The sequence below is a fragment of the Dasypus novemcinctus genome, chromosome 2 (assembly GCF_030445035.2).
Source record: "Dasypus novemcinctus isolate mDasNov1 chromosome 2, mDasNov1.1.hap2, whole genome shotgun sequence".
NCBI lineage: Eukaryota > Metazoa > Chordata > Mammalia > Cingulata > Dasypodidae > Dasypus > Dasypus novemcinctus.
In genome coordinates, this window is record NC_080674.1 from 90787514 (window position 1) to 90806773 (window position 19260).

The 19260-nt window shown below is 37.9% G+C and overlaps 1 long non-coding RNA gene across 1 annotated transcript in view; it reads left to right on the forward strand.

Moving 5' to 3' along the window:
* Positions 1-9377: 9377 nt before the first annotated feature.
* The window catches only part of LOC105747302 (uncharacterized), a 49052-nt gene continuing 39169 nt past the window's right edge, over positions 9378-19260 (forward strand). Inside the window, exon 1 of the long non-coding RNA XR_009180463.1 lies at positions 9378-9470. This is a non-coding gene — a long non-coding RNA (uncharacterized lncRNA). The remainder of the gene's footprint in view (positions 9471-19260) is intronic.

Consider the following 19260-nt stretch of genomic DNA (forward strand, 5'->3'; position numbering starts at 1 on the left):
AGGGATGCTACACCCAGGCTCATTTGCCCATTTACCCAGTGCCTCAGACTGTTTTTTTCACCTGGAATGCTGGGCTCCACTTTTTCCACCTGCCCTGGCCATCCAGAGCACATACCTCTGGCAAACAGATATAGATCATGGAAAAATTCTCAGAACCTTGGGGTACCAGAAACTGACATAAATAATGAAACAGAACAATCACCCTTACAAAGTCAAGGTGCTCCCAATTCAACTAAATCATGGCACTGTGACTGCTCTGGCAACTGAAACCTTGCATTGAGTACCCTCCTCAGTGAAACTTTAGACATACATACATGTATGCAAACATGTGCAGGTGTCCTGGAATCCACACAGTTATCATGGGGCCTCTTCCCAGATAGTCCATTTAACTAGATAGCAAGTAACTTAAAGGATCATATTTATGTGGAACCACATGGATATATTATGGGGTAGTATATAACAATTTCTTAAATTTTTAAGGAAATCAACATTTTAAAGACATTTCAGACTTGTTGCTTTGGATTATTCTTGACATTACTGTTATTCTCCAATAACCCTGGAGTCATTCTGTTGATGGAGTTTTGCCAACTAAAGCTTCCTCCTCTACTCCTAGCAAAGAAAACTTTGGTGGAAAATGCCAAGAAAGATGCTCTAAACCGATCTCAAATATCAGTTATCTGGCTCATGAGATAGTCTATAAAAGAACATTCAACAATTTTCCTTTTTATCTTTCTGGGGCTATAACTTCTGCCCATGAAAGATGACCAAAAAGTGATGTTTTACAGATAGCACTCAAGGTTGATGAAATCCAGAATTCTCTAATGATGTTTTTAAGTTCACAAAGCCAGTTTTGGGTCAGGAAATTGCCACCAGGATCCTTAGGCAAAAAAGAGGTGATGCTTTTTTGGTTACCCTTCTTAATTACTTTTCTCCAGAGCCCTAAGGTAACCACAAGCTTTCCATTGTGTGGCATCACATTCTAGTCTGCCTTCCCCAAATTCTCCACTAAAATTCTCTCTCAGTTTTAATTCTCCCTTGTTTTCTGCCCTGTAACCCATAAACAATAAAACGGAGGTATTGCTAATTAATTTCCTCCTAGAATACAGAGCCAAGGAATTTGGTTATTCATTTAAAGTAATTCATACTGAAACATGAATGGTTGATATGTGTGTCATTTATATTTTGAAAATAGAATTGTTATCAAATAAATTAGTTCAATAGAACAGGGATAATTTTGTTCACCTTCAGGCTTCCAACCCAGTGCCTAACAGGAAATGAGTACTCAAAATTTGTTGATTGACTGGGAGAATATTTGAAGATTGTAGCTTTGAGAAAAGAGAGTCATCTTAGTGTCCATTTTTTTCTACCTCTGCCTATGTCCTTATTTATTTTGGCAGGCAGAAAAATAAGACCAGCAATTTTTCTCACTACCTATAACTGAAGATTTTTCTTGAGCCTCCTCTATGTTGTTGCACAATGATAAATATATGGTAGTTTGTTCTTTCTTTTCCCTATATATACTCAGAAATTTCTCTTCCTCCAAAGGATGTTTCAAATTTTTTTTTCTGAAACTGCTTTGAGATAGACCTTAATAAAAGAGTAAGCACCATGAGTGGGGCATGCCAGCGCCATCTCTGTAGTACTGATGGCATGTGATCAATAGACACTCACTGAACTTAAGTTAGGAGGCAAAGTGTGAAGAGTCTGGAATAAAAGTCCAAGTTTCTATTCAAGGCTCAGCCAATTGTGTGATTCCATGTGTGGCTGTTTGAGACTATTTATGAATCCCCAAAAGAGAGCTTATGTTTGTAAATGAATCTATTTCTCTGGGTATGATACCTTTTGAATGCATTAGATTCAACTGACATGTCTTGATTAAATTACCTGCTAAGATTAGGGCTTGCTTCGACCACATCAGTAGGGTATGGCTCAGGGTTGAGTCCCCGCCCCTTTGGTGACCTGCTATAAATGGGCATTCTTACTCAAGAAGACACAGGAGAGAAGAGAACATTGTCAGTTTGACCCCAGAGTTCCGGGGAGAGATGAGCCATAGCCTGCTGGTTTGCAGCAAGAGAACAGAGCAGCTGCACAGCTAAGGCCTGCAAAGAAATGAGCCCTATGCCAGACTGATATAGAAAACCCTGAGAAATGAACCCTATGGCAGCCTACAGCTGAGATCAGAAGAAGCTGGGCCCACAGAGCCTTAAGGGGAAGAAGGAAGGAGAAACCAGGCAGAGATTGCCTACCATCTTGCTCAATACGTGACAAGAGACTTTGGTGAGAAAGCAGTCTTGAATTGGGCTCTTTAGGGCCTTGTAACTGTAAGCTTTTACCCCAAATAAATACCTTTCATAAAAGACAACCATTTTCTGGTACTTTGCATCAGCACCCCTTTGGCTGACTAATAATACACTGTGCAAGTCATTTGCCTGCTTTGAAGAGTTGTTTTCTCTTCAAAGGCACCCTGCCCTAAACCTACTAACCAATGAGGTTTAACATCTTCAATTAAAAGGTATATGAAATTGTTTTCAAATAAAATCAAAATGTCAACAATGGGAGATATTATACAGGTTATAATCGTATTACACTTCCACAAGGAGATTTAAGATATAATGAATAAAATATCAGTTCCATGGTGGCAATGAACAATGCTAGAATTTAATCCTCTTATATTTTTAAGTGAGTTCATCCATGTTCTGCGTAAAAGCTAAACACAGAAAATAACATGGCCTTGTTCTTAAGGAAAAAATGCATAAAAATGCCCATTGGGGAAATGCAAAAATAGAGATGTAGCTCTAATAGTGACCCTGCTTTCCAGGCTTTCCTGCCCACCTTCTTCTTCCTTTTATCATCCTCTTCTTCTGAGGGTTTCCTTTCACTGGCAAGGAGTATAAAAAGCTATTACAAAAAGGAACTGGTAAAGTGATAAAGTACTGACCCAGTGGGCAAGGAAATGAATTATATAACTATAGAATGGTGTGCGGGGAAAATATGTGCAGACAGGAGATGAATAAAAAGAGGTACTGTGCATGTAACTAACTTGGACAGGAATTTAAAAAAATAAAAAACAAAAAAAACCTTATCATCTCACTTTTTTCCTGCCTTATTTTTCTGGATAGGTCTGACAGCTCAGAATTCCTTAGTGACTCTCCCTTTTTTGTTTCACATCTTTGGGCGTATTTTTCTTCTCTTCCTCTCACCATTTTCAAGCCCTGCGCACAAACAATTAAAAAAAATACAGGAAGAAGAATCACCGACCTGGGGCTGCCTCATAACTGCGTGGCTCAGAGGAGTTTCAACTCTGCACCTGTGTTTCTTCATCTGTAAAGTACGGATAACAATAACTGATGCAATCACCAAACCAGAACTTGTGATGAGTAAGTGGGAGGACAAAAAATTAACCTCTCAAATGTCATTATTACTGTTTCCCCTCTCCAAACCTCCCCTTAACTTGGTACAAGTCTTGGCAGTTGTGTGCTTCTAGGATACACACGTTCCTTTTGATTTGTTTCTGTGACCGTGACATTTTTACTTGCCCACCCCCATAAATGTTATTTTACTTGCCTATTTGAACATTCCATCTTATTCCTTTTGTTTCTCTAGTATTTTTAGTTCATCTGAACTAATATCTTGTCAAAATCTACAATAAATTTATCCATAGTTTTTAAAAACCAAATAATCCCAGTCCAATGTGAGATTAAAGGATTAATTCTCCCATAAATTGGAAATGTGATATTTTCTTTAAAACATATTAATCATATTTACACTAAGAAAGATTAATTTTAGGAATTCTTTTATATTTGCTTGAGTTCATGATTTGTTTTTTGTTAATTCTAACTGAACTTTTTTGAAATTGCTTTTAAAACTTACTTCAGTATATGGAGAAATAGAGTAACATAAACAGAACTTCCCAAAACTCCTATACATTTCTGTAGGAAACGTATTTCCTTGACAATTTCCACACCAGCTTAATGTCATAAAAACTTCTTTCTTTTATCTCTGCACCTTTAAGAAGAAAAAAATAACAACCAAAAGTTTTGTTTCCACGTTACTTCAAAATATAAATTTTCTTGTGGGAAAGGGAATTCTATGACACTTCCTTCATAATAGGCCATACTTTTCCTTGTTTAATTTTTAAAAATTATTGTTTTAAGGAAAGCAAATTAAACAAATTTCCTGATGTAGGATTACAGATTACAGTGGGTCTTTTAAATATGCCTTACCTAGTTATTTATCATCAAACAGTCAAATGTTTGTAGTGTGTGAATATTTTAAAACAAACCTATCACAGTGTCTGAGTACAGAGGTAAGTCAATAGTTTGGAAACATCCCTTTGTTTCTTTAGATGCATTTTGCTACTGATATGTCTTTTTCAATTAATGAAGTAGACCTGAGCACATACAATATAGGAAAGCAAAGATTACCAGGTTTGGACTTTACTCCACAGATGGAAAGATTCTGTTGAGTCTGCCAGCAGGGGATCTTGCATATTAATAGCTTACCTGGAAGAGCTGACATGTTGAAAATGAGATTAACACCTTCCTGATTTACATTAACTAAGACTAAAGTGTCATTTGCCCTAACAGGAGAAAATATTCAATACTGAAATGATAGGATTGTGAACAAGGCATGGTATTAAGAAAATGTTAAAATATTAAGTAGGAGTTTTTGTTGTGGTGGGCCCGGTGGTGGTGATTCTTTAAAGATGAACACCTTGTGCAAATAAAAGCCAACATAATCAGGATGACCGGAGAGCTAAATGCAAACACATGTAGCACAGCAACTCCTTGTCAGGCCAGGGCTAATTGACATTTGACTCACAGTAAACAACTTTTCAGCACTCCCACAACAACAAAACCAAAATGAAAGCACTATATCAAAGAATTCTGATGCTCTGGTATTTGTTGTCAATTCCAGACCAACCTAGAAACAGAAGAGTTAATATAAATGATTTATTCATCCAGATATAAGATAACATTTTTAACTCCCTCACTTCACAAACCATCTAGTTATGCATTTACTATAGATGAGCATTTAGATGAAAAAAATATTAAAATTCTAATATAGGGGCACCTCAAAATCATTGTCATATATAAGTGGAAATGGGTTAGGGGAAGTGGGTCAGGAGTGGCTTGATGTCCCCCTGATCTAAATGAACCTAGAACAGTGACTGGTGAGCTTTTCTCAGTCTCAGAAGGCTGGAACATTATCATCTGCACTTCATCCTGAGTTTATAGCATGCCGTCCCCATCTTTCTACCCCCTAGCACTGCCCTGTTGTACTAGCACTCTGCTAGGAGTGCCAGAGGATCCAGAGATGAGAAGTTCTTTGCCTTCCAGCGCTCATGGTCTGGTTGTGCAGACAGTCATCTACAATAGCTAAATTGCAAAGCAGACTCAAGTAAGTGATAGAGTGGAGGCATAAACAAGCCCCCCTCCAAGAGAGCCCAGTGGGAGGGAGCAGCATTCTCCTGGAAGCATCTGGAAAAACTTCCTAGAAGAGGAAGAGTGTGAGCTGTATCCTGTAAACAGGTTGGAAGGGAAAATGGTAGACAGGACTTTCCCAGTGGAATGAACCAATTCATTTGACACCCCATGATCACATTCAGCATTATGATTAGACACCTCAAATATTGATGAGTATATTAATAAAGAGAATCTGGTCAGCAGTTAACTTTAGGAAACTATCTATACATGTATACTGAATCTACAGATAGTAAGGAAAAAAATCTGTTTGGGGCTCCCCTCTATCCCTGCCACCCAAATAGCTACCATTCAAGTCTTAAGAACAAATCACACTGTCAGCTATTATGTCTATTCATTTCAGAGCTTCTAATTGCTCCTATCTTGTGGGGCTTCCATGAGAAGAAAAGGGGCAAGGGAAAGAACATGCAAGAGATTTTCTGGAACAATGTGAAGTTGGAATCTTATTCTGACTATTTCCATTCATTGTTCCAAAGGTGATACTAGTCTTCTCATTCAAAGGGAGCTGAGTAAGGACAAGCAGTTTTAAGGTAGCACAAAGAAAGGCAACTTACTGCCTCCCTAAGGAGAAGCCACGGAGGGCTGTGCTGGTGGAAAGGATGATAATGGCAATAATAACAATAAAAGAGTGTGGGGGTGGGGAGAGGAGGAATCTGGATAACTTGGGAGGAGGTGGGAGGAAGAAGTGGAGGTAACCTTTGCAGGAGGAGGGTTTGTAAGTGATGCAAACGTAAGGACAACTGAAGCTGTGAGGCAGGATGCAGGAACGTATCCAGGGAGCTCCCAGGGATAATGGAGAGCACACATTGCATCATCAGGATCACTGAGACCCGAATCCTCTGGGGAAGTCATGTCTTTTTTGTATTAGATGTTTTGAAGCTGAGCTCAGGGGGGGAATGAAAGAGGAGGGGAAAATCAGTGGGAAAAATTAAGCAGTCTGAAAGGAGTGTAAGGGTATGAAGATAAATGTTTACCTCTCTGCTGCATTGTATCTCTTGAAACGAAACTGTTTTTGAATAGTGCTGCATTGGAACTGCAAAAATGTGGGCATTGTGAACAAATTGACTGTCTCAGATGATTTGACACATTTTGATTTCTGCTTAGGAAAATATCTGTTAATCCTATTAGAAAGAGAAGGAGAGGGTCCTGAGTTGGAATGTGAAAGATCGATTCACGCACCTTCTTGCTCACACTCCCCGGTGCCAAGCTATTCAAGGCGACCTGATGCCCCAGTCTTGACCTACTTGGCATTACATCGAAGTCCCCTCTTCTCTACCTTCCATTCTCGCCACGGCACTGGCTAAAATCAAGGCCAGACTGGATGGCTGCCCTCTCCCTGGCAGACTAAAGCAGAAAAGAGATCTTATTTTATGCTTTCTTTTCATGTAATTGTCCTTCATTTCTCCCATCCTTCCTCCTATTCTCCTTTTCTTCCTCCTCCCTCCCTCCCTCTCTGTTTGTGGTTTGCTGTTTGCTAATATCCAACTCCAGACCATTCTTTGTGTTTGGCAAAGGAAGCAGTTTTATTGTTTGGTAACTCCAGGGGGGATATGGTGTCTATGATGTTGTCTAGGCCAAACCTCCCCCAGGAAGTTTAACTACCTCTACCCTACTCTCTAAGGGGAAAGAATGGTAACAGGCAGCAGCACACTTATGCACCAGCATCCTCCCTTTAGCGGCAAAGTATATTCATCCCAGCCCAGAGGTACTTTTTCTTGCCAAATGGTATTTCTTCATGTTATAATGCCACTTATTGGAATCAGGTGGACCAGTTACCCGAGATCTGAATCTATGGAATGCAAATTAGGAATAGGAGCAACAGAAGACGTTTTTCTCAACTACTTTCTGAAAAAGGTTCTTCTTGGAGCAACACCCAAGTCTGATCAAAGGGTCTGTTCATCTGTCTCAAGAGCCAACACAGGAGCCCAGCATGTAGCTAAAAATATGCACTCACAGTCCTAGAAATTGTATTCATTAAACTCTACCTACAGGTCCTCACCCAGAATCTGCTCTATGCCAAAGCAGCGTGCTGCTGTTAATCCTCCTTTATAGATTAGGCAGTAAAATAAAGAGGGTGGGGCTGAAATGCTGGGGAAGTCTGCACACGTGGTTGGAAAAGAAGAAAAGGAAAAGCACAGGGATTTCTTGTTCTCTCCTTCATGTTCCGAGTTGCCAGGGTTGTCCAGACACCACAGTATTTTTACTTCTACAGAATAAGTGCTACTCGTAAAATGGGAATTTAAAGACAAGAGCAAATAAATGCCTTTCAAACCATGGCACATTGTAATTTCTGGATCCCCTACTTTGTACAGTAAGGATGAAATAATGCACATTATTGAGCACTTACTATGTGCCAAACACTGTGTTAAGGGTATTGCCACCATTTTGCAGATGATGACATTCACATTTAGAAAGGCAAAGTAACTTGAACAAGTAAGTGACAAAGCTGGGATTTGAACCCAAAGCTTCCAAAGCCTTACTCTTAACTCTCTGCCATAATGCCATCTTGAAATACTTCCCTTAAAAACATGTTTTGTGGTTTTCATTTAAGATTTTGGCGGCTGCTCCTTCATAGTAATTCTGCTATTATCTTAATCTTTACAATTTTCTGCAATCAAATGGTAGGGTTCCTTGAAGGCAGGGACTGTGTCTCCCTTACCTTTGCATTCCCTGCAGCTTTTAAAACAAAGTCTTTCGCACAGAGCAGGAACTAAACAATTATTTGTTGAAATGCACTTTACCTCTGTATCTAAATAAAGCCCATTTCCCAAACACTGGGGTTTTCCTCTTCTTTGTCGCCATCCCCTTGTTCTTGTTTTGTTTTCGGAAGGCTGATTTTGAACTGGAGGGACATTGCAGTTGTCTTGTCACTTAGCGTGATTTGAAAGTGAGAGCCTGTGTAGTGTTTTAGCCTGCCCTCAGCAATCAGGCCGCACACTCGCGAGGCTCTGATTGTAGGAGTTGCCTTATTTGCATTGATGAGGATGAGCCAGCTGCTAGAGCATACAGAACTGCACCTGACACAATCACGGAGTTCAGGATTAGCGCGGGGAATCAGGAATCCACTGTGCTGTGTGGCAATCTCAGCCCTACATTAGAGTCACTCATGCAAAATGACCCAAATTTACAATGAGCACAATTAGCAGTCCAAAGAGACATGTTAATGTGGGGGCCTGATATTTTCCCAAGTTAACAACAATAAATATACTTTTTCCTAGACTGGTCTGGGCATGAAAATAATTCAGGAAATGGTGGGTTTGTAAAAAATGTGCAAGCCCCAGAAAATGTGGAATTCTTCTGGTAACCAGCTACCCCCATCCCCACCCTCACCCGAGGTATTAAGTTTGGCATCAAACAGGGCTTCATGGTGCCATCGCCCTTTCTCAACCAGTAGAAAAAAGCCATTTACAAGGCTGAAAAAAGAAAAAAACCTAGTTTATTTGGGGGAAAGGAAATTTAAACTTTAAGAAGAATTTGGAGCTATTTTATATGAAGTATTAATAATTTTGAGGTTATGTTTGGGTCACACATAACCACAGACATACTCAGTTATTTCAGAATTTCCTAAAAGTGCCAGAGATAGTGTTGCATTTTTATTAAACAGTTTCTAAATCAAATTGAACATTCTCAAACCCTGGGCTGTGTTTCCATATGTTTGCGGTCTATAGGTATTGGAATGCTCACCTACACTTTAGGGAAAAAAACCCACAACATTTTACAAAAATTGAATAAATGATCATTCGAAGCAAAAGCATGCAGTTCAAAAGCTAAACCTCCCATTGGAGAACAGAAAATTTAATGAGCTTTTAATGGAATGCAATGCTCGGAGTAGTAAATTATTTGTTAGTTGACGATGCAATCAGCATGCTGATTAAGGTTGCTTGGTTTTTTACTAAACATTAACTGAATGAAAACGGGTAGTCCTTGTTCTGCTTGGGGGGCTTTAAGGAAGCAAATGGACTTTCAGAACAGAGATTGTCAGGAAAGGTGAGTGCACTCCAGGTGTCATTTGAATATGATGATAAAATACTTCTGATAAATATTTAAAAGCATTTTAAATCCACAATGTTCGCCTTGTGTATTGTGGACTCTGTTTAAAGAAACAGTGGGCCTTAGCAGGCCTAACAACAATCCCTCTATCTTTCTCTAGAAAGAATCATCTAGGTCTGATTTCTTTAATGCAAAAGAAAAGGGGGTGCAATATGATTTGAAAATATAAACCAGCATAGACTCAGGGACCAGAAATTGTTTGGGAGTTTGGAATGTAAACCTTAAAAAAAAAAAAAAAAAAAGGGAATAAATCAAAACAAAGAAAAAATATTCTGACAGCAAATAAAAGAAGGGTCATCTGTTTCTCTGGCTAGAGTAAGATAAAAATTTAATTAAGCAGTTTCAATATTCCAATGTTTAAAAATAATTGCTATTAGAATATATGTATATTCTTAATTTATAAAATATGGCATTCTGAGGGCATTGAAATACTGTGATATTGGGAGATATATTCTGTCTATTTTTGTGAGGTCTGAAGAGGTAAAGAAAAGAAAAAAATTGGAATGAAATCATGTAATGTTTATTTTTGTTGTTAGATTGTTAATAGAGAATTTTAAAAATATATCATTTACCACATATTAATGTACATTAACTATAAATTATTGTTTCTAAGAGAGAGACTTGCATTTTGTTACTAAATCTGTTTAAATCACTAGATTTATTCTCTCCCCCCCTAAAGAGGGTTTTTTTTGTTCTTTTTTTTTTTTGCTCCATGCCAATTGAAGAATTATGGGTTTGTAGGTTAATTTCTTTTAACAGCTACAAAGTTCTTTTTCTATAAATCCCAATTAGTTTCATCATTGGTGATTCTCTGGCAATGATCAGGTACCCTTAAAATCCGATAAATAACTACCTCTCAGTTTTAACTATTCCTGTTTATGACCCAAGAGGTTAAAAGCCTTTGACTGGCATTTGACTTCTGACCTCATATAAATGTTATCTTATCAGTTCCTGCTTGTTAACTTGTATTGAGTGCTTGTCCCTGATGGCTTTTAGATAAAGGGTTGTGGGGTTGGTTCTTTTTTTTTTCCTTTCTTTCTTTTCTTTTCTTTTTAAATATATTTTCTATTGAATGAAACCATTTGCTTTGTTCTATGCCTTGTGCAGTCTCAGTCTACACAGAAATCTGCTATAAACCTGTTTTAAAAAACCCCAAATGTACATTTAGTTATTCCCTACATTATTTTTCTTTAGCTTTATGGTTGGAAATTTTTTTGATAAAATATGTATTTATTATAATGAACAGTGGTAATTGCCAGTAATCTTAATCCTTTAACATGTTTGTCAGAAAGATGGTTAGCTTGGTATTCTCCCTTTTTAAAAAAATACACACACACAAAAACAATATTAGCTTTGCACTTTGTACCAGCATGAGATGAGTTAGAGATAATTTATGGAAATCTGGTCTCCCCACACTTCAGAGGTCCGCCTAATGAGAGAGTCATCAGTAAGATATATCTTTTTTACAAAATCGAATCCAGATCATGAACTGTACATTTTCTAACCTTTGGGGAGGAAGGTGGTGGCCTGGTGCCCTCCTTTGCCCTTCTTTCCTAAGAACTCAGAAAGATTTCGGCCTTTTATTCCATTTGCAGCTGTGTGTGTTGTTCGCATATCCAAGTATGTATGTGTGAGTCTAGTCACTATGTACAAATCTAAATACATTTGAATGTTTGCATTTTAATCTCTTCCCATACCTCAATGGCATTATGAGAGCATTCTAGGCAGATGTGGGTGCCTCAGAGGCTGCCTTATTTGCAAATGACCTACAATGTGATTTCTAAACAAAATATTACATTAATTTCTATGAGAAAAGCAGGCTTAAGGAAGGGGAAGAAGGAAGAGGCAGCCATCTTGGAGTCATTTTGCCTTTTAGCCTCATTCTTTCTCTTCCTAAGGCTTGATAGTTAGAATATTATCTTTATTTTTAATTGGCCCTGAACATAATACAGGATGCATATACAAGAGACCTTTGTTTTCATGTTTGGAGTAGAAAAAGAGTTGTAACCTCTTTGGACTTTAAATAATAACTGCAACTATAGACAAACTACATCTATTATTCTCCAGCCTTCTAAATAAATATACATATAAATGAAGCATATGCCACAGCTTGTGAGAGACCTGTACAAAATCTATTAAGGGAAACAAATGTCTATTTGGACCATTCATTTACTCGTATCTAAAGAATTAATATGTCAGTAAAGTTATCTGCCCTTCCTCCTCCCCATTCTTTCTTTTCTCCCCAAACACACATTCACAGGCACACACACAAACAACACATACAGACACCCCCACGATGGAGAAATGGCAGCCCTGAAAACTGAAAAAGAGAGGGAGAGAGAGAAAGAGGAATTCCTTTTCTCTTAGACCATAAGTAGTTAAGAAAGAGTAAAAACGATCAGCTTTTATTTTTTGTTTTATTTTAATTTCCTGCGTGTAGAGAACTGCTTTAGCTCTGTAATATCCCAGCACATTTTCCATCACGCTTATATTCTGGCAACACACAGGTTTAATGCAATTTGTCCTAACTTTCCATTTCAACTATTGCTTTTCTCAAAGTGGCCAGAGTTTAAAGACTGCAAAAGCAAAGGGAAAAGAAATACCACGGCAGGGGGAAAAACAAACCAACCCCCAAACTGATGCTGGTATTCAGGGCATTGACACTTTCTCAAATGTTTTCTCTGTAGTTATAACACAAAAGCTCTTTCTTCTCTGTTTTGATGTGTTAAAGACGGGAAAGAGAGAGGACACTTCCAAGTGGTAAAATAAGTATTTGGAAAGCCCAGAGAAGGTGCTTCTCCTCTGAATATCTAGCATGTGTCAATAACAGGCAGTTACTTTACAGTTTAATATTAATTAAATTTTAAAAAACAGAAAGCGGGTGAAACATTACATTTAAGCAAGTTGTAGCACATCTGCGGAACTTTTAGCTATCAACGTGGCCTTCTTTGTGTAATTAGAGGTCCATCTGAATACAGTCATTCTAATATCTCTGAAACAAGGGTAACAGGGATGCTGAGAAAAGTCCCTCTGAAAAGGGTGTGCATGGATCAATAACAAATTATTGTCTAATTCTGATATTTGACAGAAAAAAATTACAAGCTTTCACTCCTTTAATGTCAGTAAGCTGAAAGTATTTTTCTAGCCAATATTATTTGTGGGTTGTTTTACTGAGTGTAGCAAATAAGGATTTGGAAGACAAATAAAGACCTGATGCCTAAACTCTCCTATTCCAACAACCAAATTCTCTGAGTTGAACCCCAGAAACCCTTCACAGTCATATTATGAAATCTGTTTGTGTGTGTGGCTTTTTTTTTTTTTTCAGACAAAAACAAGATGTACACATTTAAGCTGGATAATTTTAAAACTGGTAAAACTTATTACGCCATTCTTGTTTATATCTAATTAATTAATGTTTTAATATGTGGTCATAATTATTAATATAACTGGGACAGAAAAAAGTATTTGCTTAAGTCAGTTTCTATACCAATCCAAACACACTTTTTTTTTAATGTATGTTTTTGATGTAATATTTAAAAATCGTTGCAGTTAGAAGGACAAGATGATGAAGGGAAACCAAGGTCCTTGGTTTTTCTGGAGAGCTGTTATCATCAAGCTTTATAAAGTTACCTAAGATGGGATTAAAAAATATCGTTTATATGTTTATGCAGTTACTCTAAGACTATATTAAGAAATATAGTCCTTTTGAATTTTTTCCCATTCCTTGCCTCAAAATCAAACCTGCTAAATTCAGAAAAGCAGGATATTCTCTAATATCGTGGATCTTTTTGTGTTCAGGAAAGAAATTGAGGCCATGGAGTCAAAAGAATCAAATTTTTTTAGGACTCAAGTTATTGCTGTTAAGGTTTTATCCTTTCCTTTGTGAAATCTGATGCTGATGGATTTCTAATTTCCTTTGGTCTCTGTCCTCTCTTTTGCATATTTTCTTTATTTGCGTAAAGTGGCTTTGTCCTTTTTTACTAGAATGTTTAATTTGTGCACACTCACCTGGAAGGATTCTCACTCTTGCTCACCCCAACTTGTTTGGGGCTTGCAGTGGTTGGTGGTTCTATTTATTTTTAAAAAGCTTTGTAATTCAGACTCAGAGAGCCAGGACCCTTTTTCTATCTATCTGGATATGCTCACAGGTCATGCTCAAGGTCATAAGTCATGTTTGTATTCTTCTTATGGGATAATATTAATAAAAAAATATCCATGGCCTGGGCACACCTTGCCCTCTTCCCCATGGCCTTGCCTTCCCTGGAGAATGAATACATCCATTCCCAAAGTTGATGCTTCAGAGTGACCAGTCAGATGCTAGCAGGTCAACTGGCTGTCCTCTTGGACAGCGGGTCCATAAATCAGAGGAATGTTGGTGTGGTTGAAAGAGGAAGGTAGTCCAGCCTGGGGGAAGCCACGTAAATCTCTCCCAGAGCTTTGTTCCTGGTAGGGTGTGGGGGTGAGAGTTGGGGTAGCTCCCAGGCTGTGGGCTGTTATTAATGCCCTGGCCCTCCTGCAGTGGGTGCTAACTTGTGCGTGAGAGCTGCCACCGCCCTTCCCAAACATCAGGCCTGCTTGGAAAAGTCAAGCACGGCTGAGCTCTGATTTTCATTTAATAGTCAAAACCAAGATGCATTTGGGCTATGATGATAGGACAGCTCCCTTGAAAAGATTATTTGAACTACAAAGGCATTCATTTAGGGCTAGCGATGTTGCAAAAGGGCCTGCTAGAAATTAGCAGCCTGTCCTGGTATTTGGAGAGCAAGAGTGACAACTTATTGGGAGTTCTCAAGGAATCATTTATATTTCACACTCCACTAGGCAGCTGATTTGAGATTGTCTGTTAGCATAACAAAGGCTCTGAGCCTGTGAACTTCAGAAACCTTTCCACCTCTTAGCTGCTGGCATGAATAGCCCCCAGTCCTGCCTATAGAGATCTCCCAAAGCTCCCCTGTTCGTGGCTAAATTGTTAATCAGGGTAATTTAATATAGTTTTCAATATGCCTCATCTCTTATTGGGAAAGGTATTCACAGCTTCCCTACCCCTGAAAAAAAAAGTTCTTTTATTCAAGTGTGAGAGGGGCAGCTGCAGACAGCCCCCATCCCTTGCTTCTCCGCCGACTACCACCCCCCCATCCTCCCACCCCCGCGCCCCCAACCCAGCAGCAATGTTTTGAGCAGCAACCATAGTGAAGGGCCAGAAAAAGCAACTCGGAGCGAGGATCCCTTGGCTTGCACTCCAACCTGAACCTGAAACTCCAGCCTATTTACTTCAGGAACCGACAAAACAAAATGCCAAGGCCTAGCCATAGCTAAAACTCCCAGAGCCAACACACGTACGAGCGCGCGCGCGCACGCACGCCACACCCCTTTCTCCGCCCGTCCTTAACCACCGCCCCCTCCCCTTGTCCCCAACTAAGCCTCGCTTGAGGCTCCCGACAAAATGCAGCAGACCCCAAGGCCTGCTACTGTTCATTTATCTCACGCTTTCGAGGCGGCCCACACCATCCTGCACGCTCCTTCCCAGTCGCACGCAGCCTGGACCCCGCGTCCGTAGAGTTACTCTCACCCACTCCCTCGCACACTATCAATTCACATGCACGTTAGTTAGCTGAAAAGAACCAGAGCACAAATATATTCATTTTAATCCAGTTAAGACCTAAGAGGTCTCATAGGATATTATTCAATAGTTTGAAAACCGAGTAGAAAACTCAGATTTTGCTATAGTGTTTCATGTCAGAGGCCTATAGCCTGCCTTGCTTTCACTACCTAGGTATATATTCTAAAAACAATAAAATAAAGGGAATAAAAACTAATCACAAGCAAACTACCCAGCTTTAGGCGAAACGACTCTGCTCAAATATTATGTTGTTGTTTTTTAATGACTGATTTTAAAATCCATGTGCAAATCCAGAATAGCAATTTCATACAAAGAAGGAAAAATATGAAATCACTATTTGTGTATTTTTGTTAATAAAAAATGGAAGGATGCAATCTCTTATTTTCATTCTTTTTTTCCTGGTGAGAAATCTAAGACATCTATAAAACGTATCTGAATATTTCGTGATTGCTCTGGTGGTGATTTTCTGTGCAGTTGGTGCACTGTCTTTGTGTGAGTTGAAACCCAGAGTCTTGCTTCTTCCTGGAACAGCCATTTCTCATTTCTGTCCGGTTTTGGTTGGTGTGCTTGTCTCTCAGTCTCCTGAACTTGGAAAAAGCCAGGACCTAGTGCTTGAAGTATTTTCTTTGAATTTTTTTCTGTTAGAGTGTTCCCTAATGGTGTTTTGAGAGCATTTCTTCTCTCCCCTCTCTGACTTGGGATACTAATCTAGCATCTCAAAACTGCTGAAAGGTGGGAGACAAATTTCTGTTTACAAGATAAGGGAGAGAATTATTAAACCTTGAAAATCTGAAGTACAAATATAGACCCACACTTAATAAAAAAAATTTACAAAAAAAAAAAAAACACCAAACAGCCAAAGCTCTTTCCCAAGATTTTTCTTTCAGTTAAAAAAAAAAAAAAGAGAAGAGGTTTCTGGTCAATTTTAATATTCAAACAATGCCCAGAGGTAACACTTTGAAATAGAAAATAAAATAAGTATATCTGATGATTGCATTACATAGCAATGCAAAAGCTGACATTTTACTTTTCTAAAAAAGAATCTGACAGCTTCAACGTCAATGTTATAGAAGTTTTTAGATAATACGTGTTTTTGTGCATTATTCTGTTTAATGATGTTCTTCTTTGGTTTATTTTATTTTGTAAATAAGTGATTTTAGTTTTCTTGATGTGTCAAACTAGACTATTAAAAAATATTGACAGCTATTACAAATCAATGGATAAATATTGATGATTTCTCATATAAAGTCTAACATACGAAATCATTCGTATATAAATTAATGGAAATTTAACGTTAAAAAGATATTTGGAAAGAAAAAAACTATGGCTTTTAAATCCCAGAAAGAAAAATACACAATATGCATTTTTTTTCAGGGCTTTTGCTTAACATATTTTTTCATTAGCCTTTTCTTCATTAGAATTTATGATCCATGTCCATCATTACACTTTCACATCTCTGATTTCTGTTAAATTTTCTAACAGAGTTTAATGAATTCAAACAGGGTAAAAAGGCCTATTTGCTTTCATCTAAGGTGCTAAATATGTTAAGGTTGTTTGTATTTGCACTCAATTTTTTTCCATGTTCTTAATTTAAATGATTAAAATTTGCCTGAAATTAATTCCATTTGGAGTTAAGAAGTAAAAGGGGGATATTTTTGAAGGAATTTAACAACATGATTTTGGTAAATTGTAATGTTTTCCTGAGATTGGGTCATCTAACATGCTCTACTGCATGGCACAGTTTGGACTTAGAAGAAGGGTTGGGGGGAGAAGGATGTCTATCTGGAATGGTGTTTGACAGGGGGAATGAACGCAGACACCAGAACAATTATATTACAATCCCATAGGGAATGCCAGCACCAAATTTAGCCAGACTGATGGGGTACTGTCTAGACGGTCCCTTTTGTGTATCAGCTGTTTTTTCCCTGCTTTATTGCACCGCCTGAATGTGTGCGTTGAACATGCATATGGATCCCAAACTTAACCATTCCTGCAACCATACATTGCTATTAAACTTCCTCTCATTTGGCTGAAAATCAAAGGTTGTGTGTTCTTACTGTATTCCCTTTACGATATTTTGTAATTGAAAGCAGCTTCCAGAATGAGTGGTTTAACAAAGGTCATAAGACAAAGTAGAAGGTGCCTAGTCTGTTTCTTTTACGTGAAAAAAAAAAGTACTAGGTAAATATTTCTGTCTTCTCAAACATGTCCACCTCTTTTCTACAGTGGAAAAAGAAAGCCAGAATAGAAAAGAAATAAAACAATGAGAGGAAAAGGGGCACAGTACATGTAAATTACCACCTTTCCGCTTGAAAAGGGCAAAGGATAGAAAGAAAGAATATTTATTAAATGTTTACAGTGTAATTAATGGCTCTGTGTGTGGTTTTCTTTTGTGTCTCCCTCCCCCCCCTTCCCTTATTTGGTAAATCTAATAGAATTCACTAATCAGGGTACTTGTGATGTCTTAGAAATAGATTTCCAAACTCTTTAATACATGCTTACAAGGTTGCTTTAGTGTTATTGGGCAGATAGGAAATCCCGGAGACATTTTACATGTGTGTAACTGTTAGGATTTTGTTTTGTTTGTCAAGATGGTGCAGAAAGGCTAGGGCTTACTTATATGTGATTACAGTATCCACATAAAGCATTCATCGTTCAAAGGAACAGGAATGCACCCTTAAACAGGATATAGGATGTACATTTTACCGGTGATGGATATTAAACTTGGGTGCCTCTGCTAACAACCAAGATTTGAAATGAGTGCAAATTAATTATTCTAATTAGGAAGTGCGAAATAGAAAAACACATTCATGCTAATGAAAATAAGAATTGGATGCACCTTTTTCTATGAAAGGTTTATTAGAAACTTTTGTCCATAGTTACCAAAAATGAAGGGTGTAAAAAACTGGAATTCCATATAATTTAAGTCTTTATAAATAAAAGAACCAAAATAAATTTACTGTTGCAGGAAAGAGGATCCCATGTTTCATAGCAGAAATACCTTTTGCTCAGATGGACTCACAAACTTTATTTGGAGCAGGAATTCCATTTTCGCTTTGCTAATTTTTTCCCCCTTAACAATAAAGGAAAATGGTGAAAGTTTTTAATGGAATAGATCACAGCTAAAGTTAGTGATACAAAAAAATTAATAGTTATATTCTTGTTCCATATGCTATATTTTGTCAATGATTAGATAATAGATTTCAGATTTTTAAAATCATACTTCTTTATGCTTTACCCTTGGAGTTTAATAACTACCACCTACCATGGACAATGAAGATTTTATCTTTTTTGAGGACTAGGGGAAAGAGAAAATGCATTTTGTTCCCAAATTTACTAAACAAAAAACCTAAGAGTGCTCTCTGTTTTGTTCTGAAACATCAAATCAGCAAATCAACAATGCTAAAATATGATTAGTGGCATGAAATTGAGGAAATGTCCTGGTCAGAAGAGTATGAGACTTGAACAAGTGACACTGAACCTGGAGACATTGAGTAGGCATTATAGACATCAGTGTTAGCCACCTCTGACACCTAACTTTGGTACAACTGAGGGGAGAAAAGAAAGAAAGAAAGAAAGAAAGAATATATATATATATATATATATATTTAAAACCAAAGGCAGGGACAGAGAGCAAAAGAAAACAAGACTGAGTTATAGAGAAAGCAAGAGGAACATGGGGTGTGTGACTTGTAGGGGTAGTGAGTAAGAAAGAATGAAAGAGAGAGCGGAGAATGAATATTCCGAGCATTGTTTTAATCTAAACCAGAGAGCTTCCAGGAGAATGAATTTCAATGGAGCTGAACCAAAAATAATTATAGAGATTTTCTTGTTTTGTTTTATGAATGAAGAGCATCTATTTACTCTGGAGATGTGAGAGTGAGAAAGGACCAGCATCAAGGGGGTGAAGTGATGCGCCCCTGCCCCTTTACTTACACACAGCTCAGTAGTAGACCTTTTTTTCTTCCCTTTTCCAAAAGCTATTGGCCCCAAATTGTGTAGGAAGTAAAGGGAAGTGGCAGCAGCCCTGAAACCTAGCTTGATTTTCTTTTCCTAACAATAGCTTGTTTACTTTGATAAGGCTGAAGTATTGAAATTGGAAGCGAG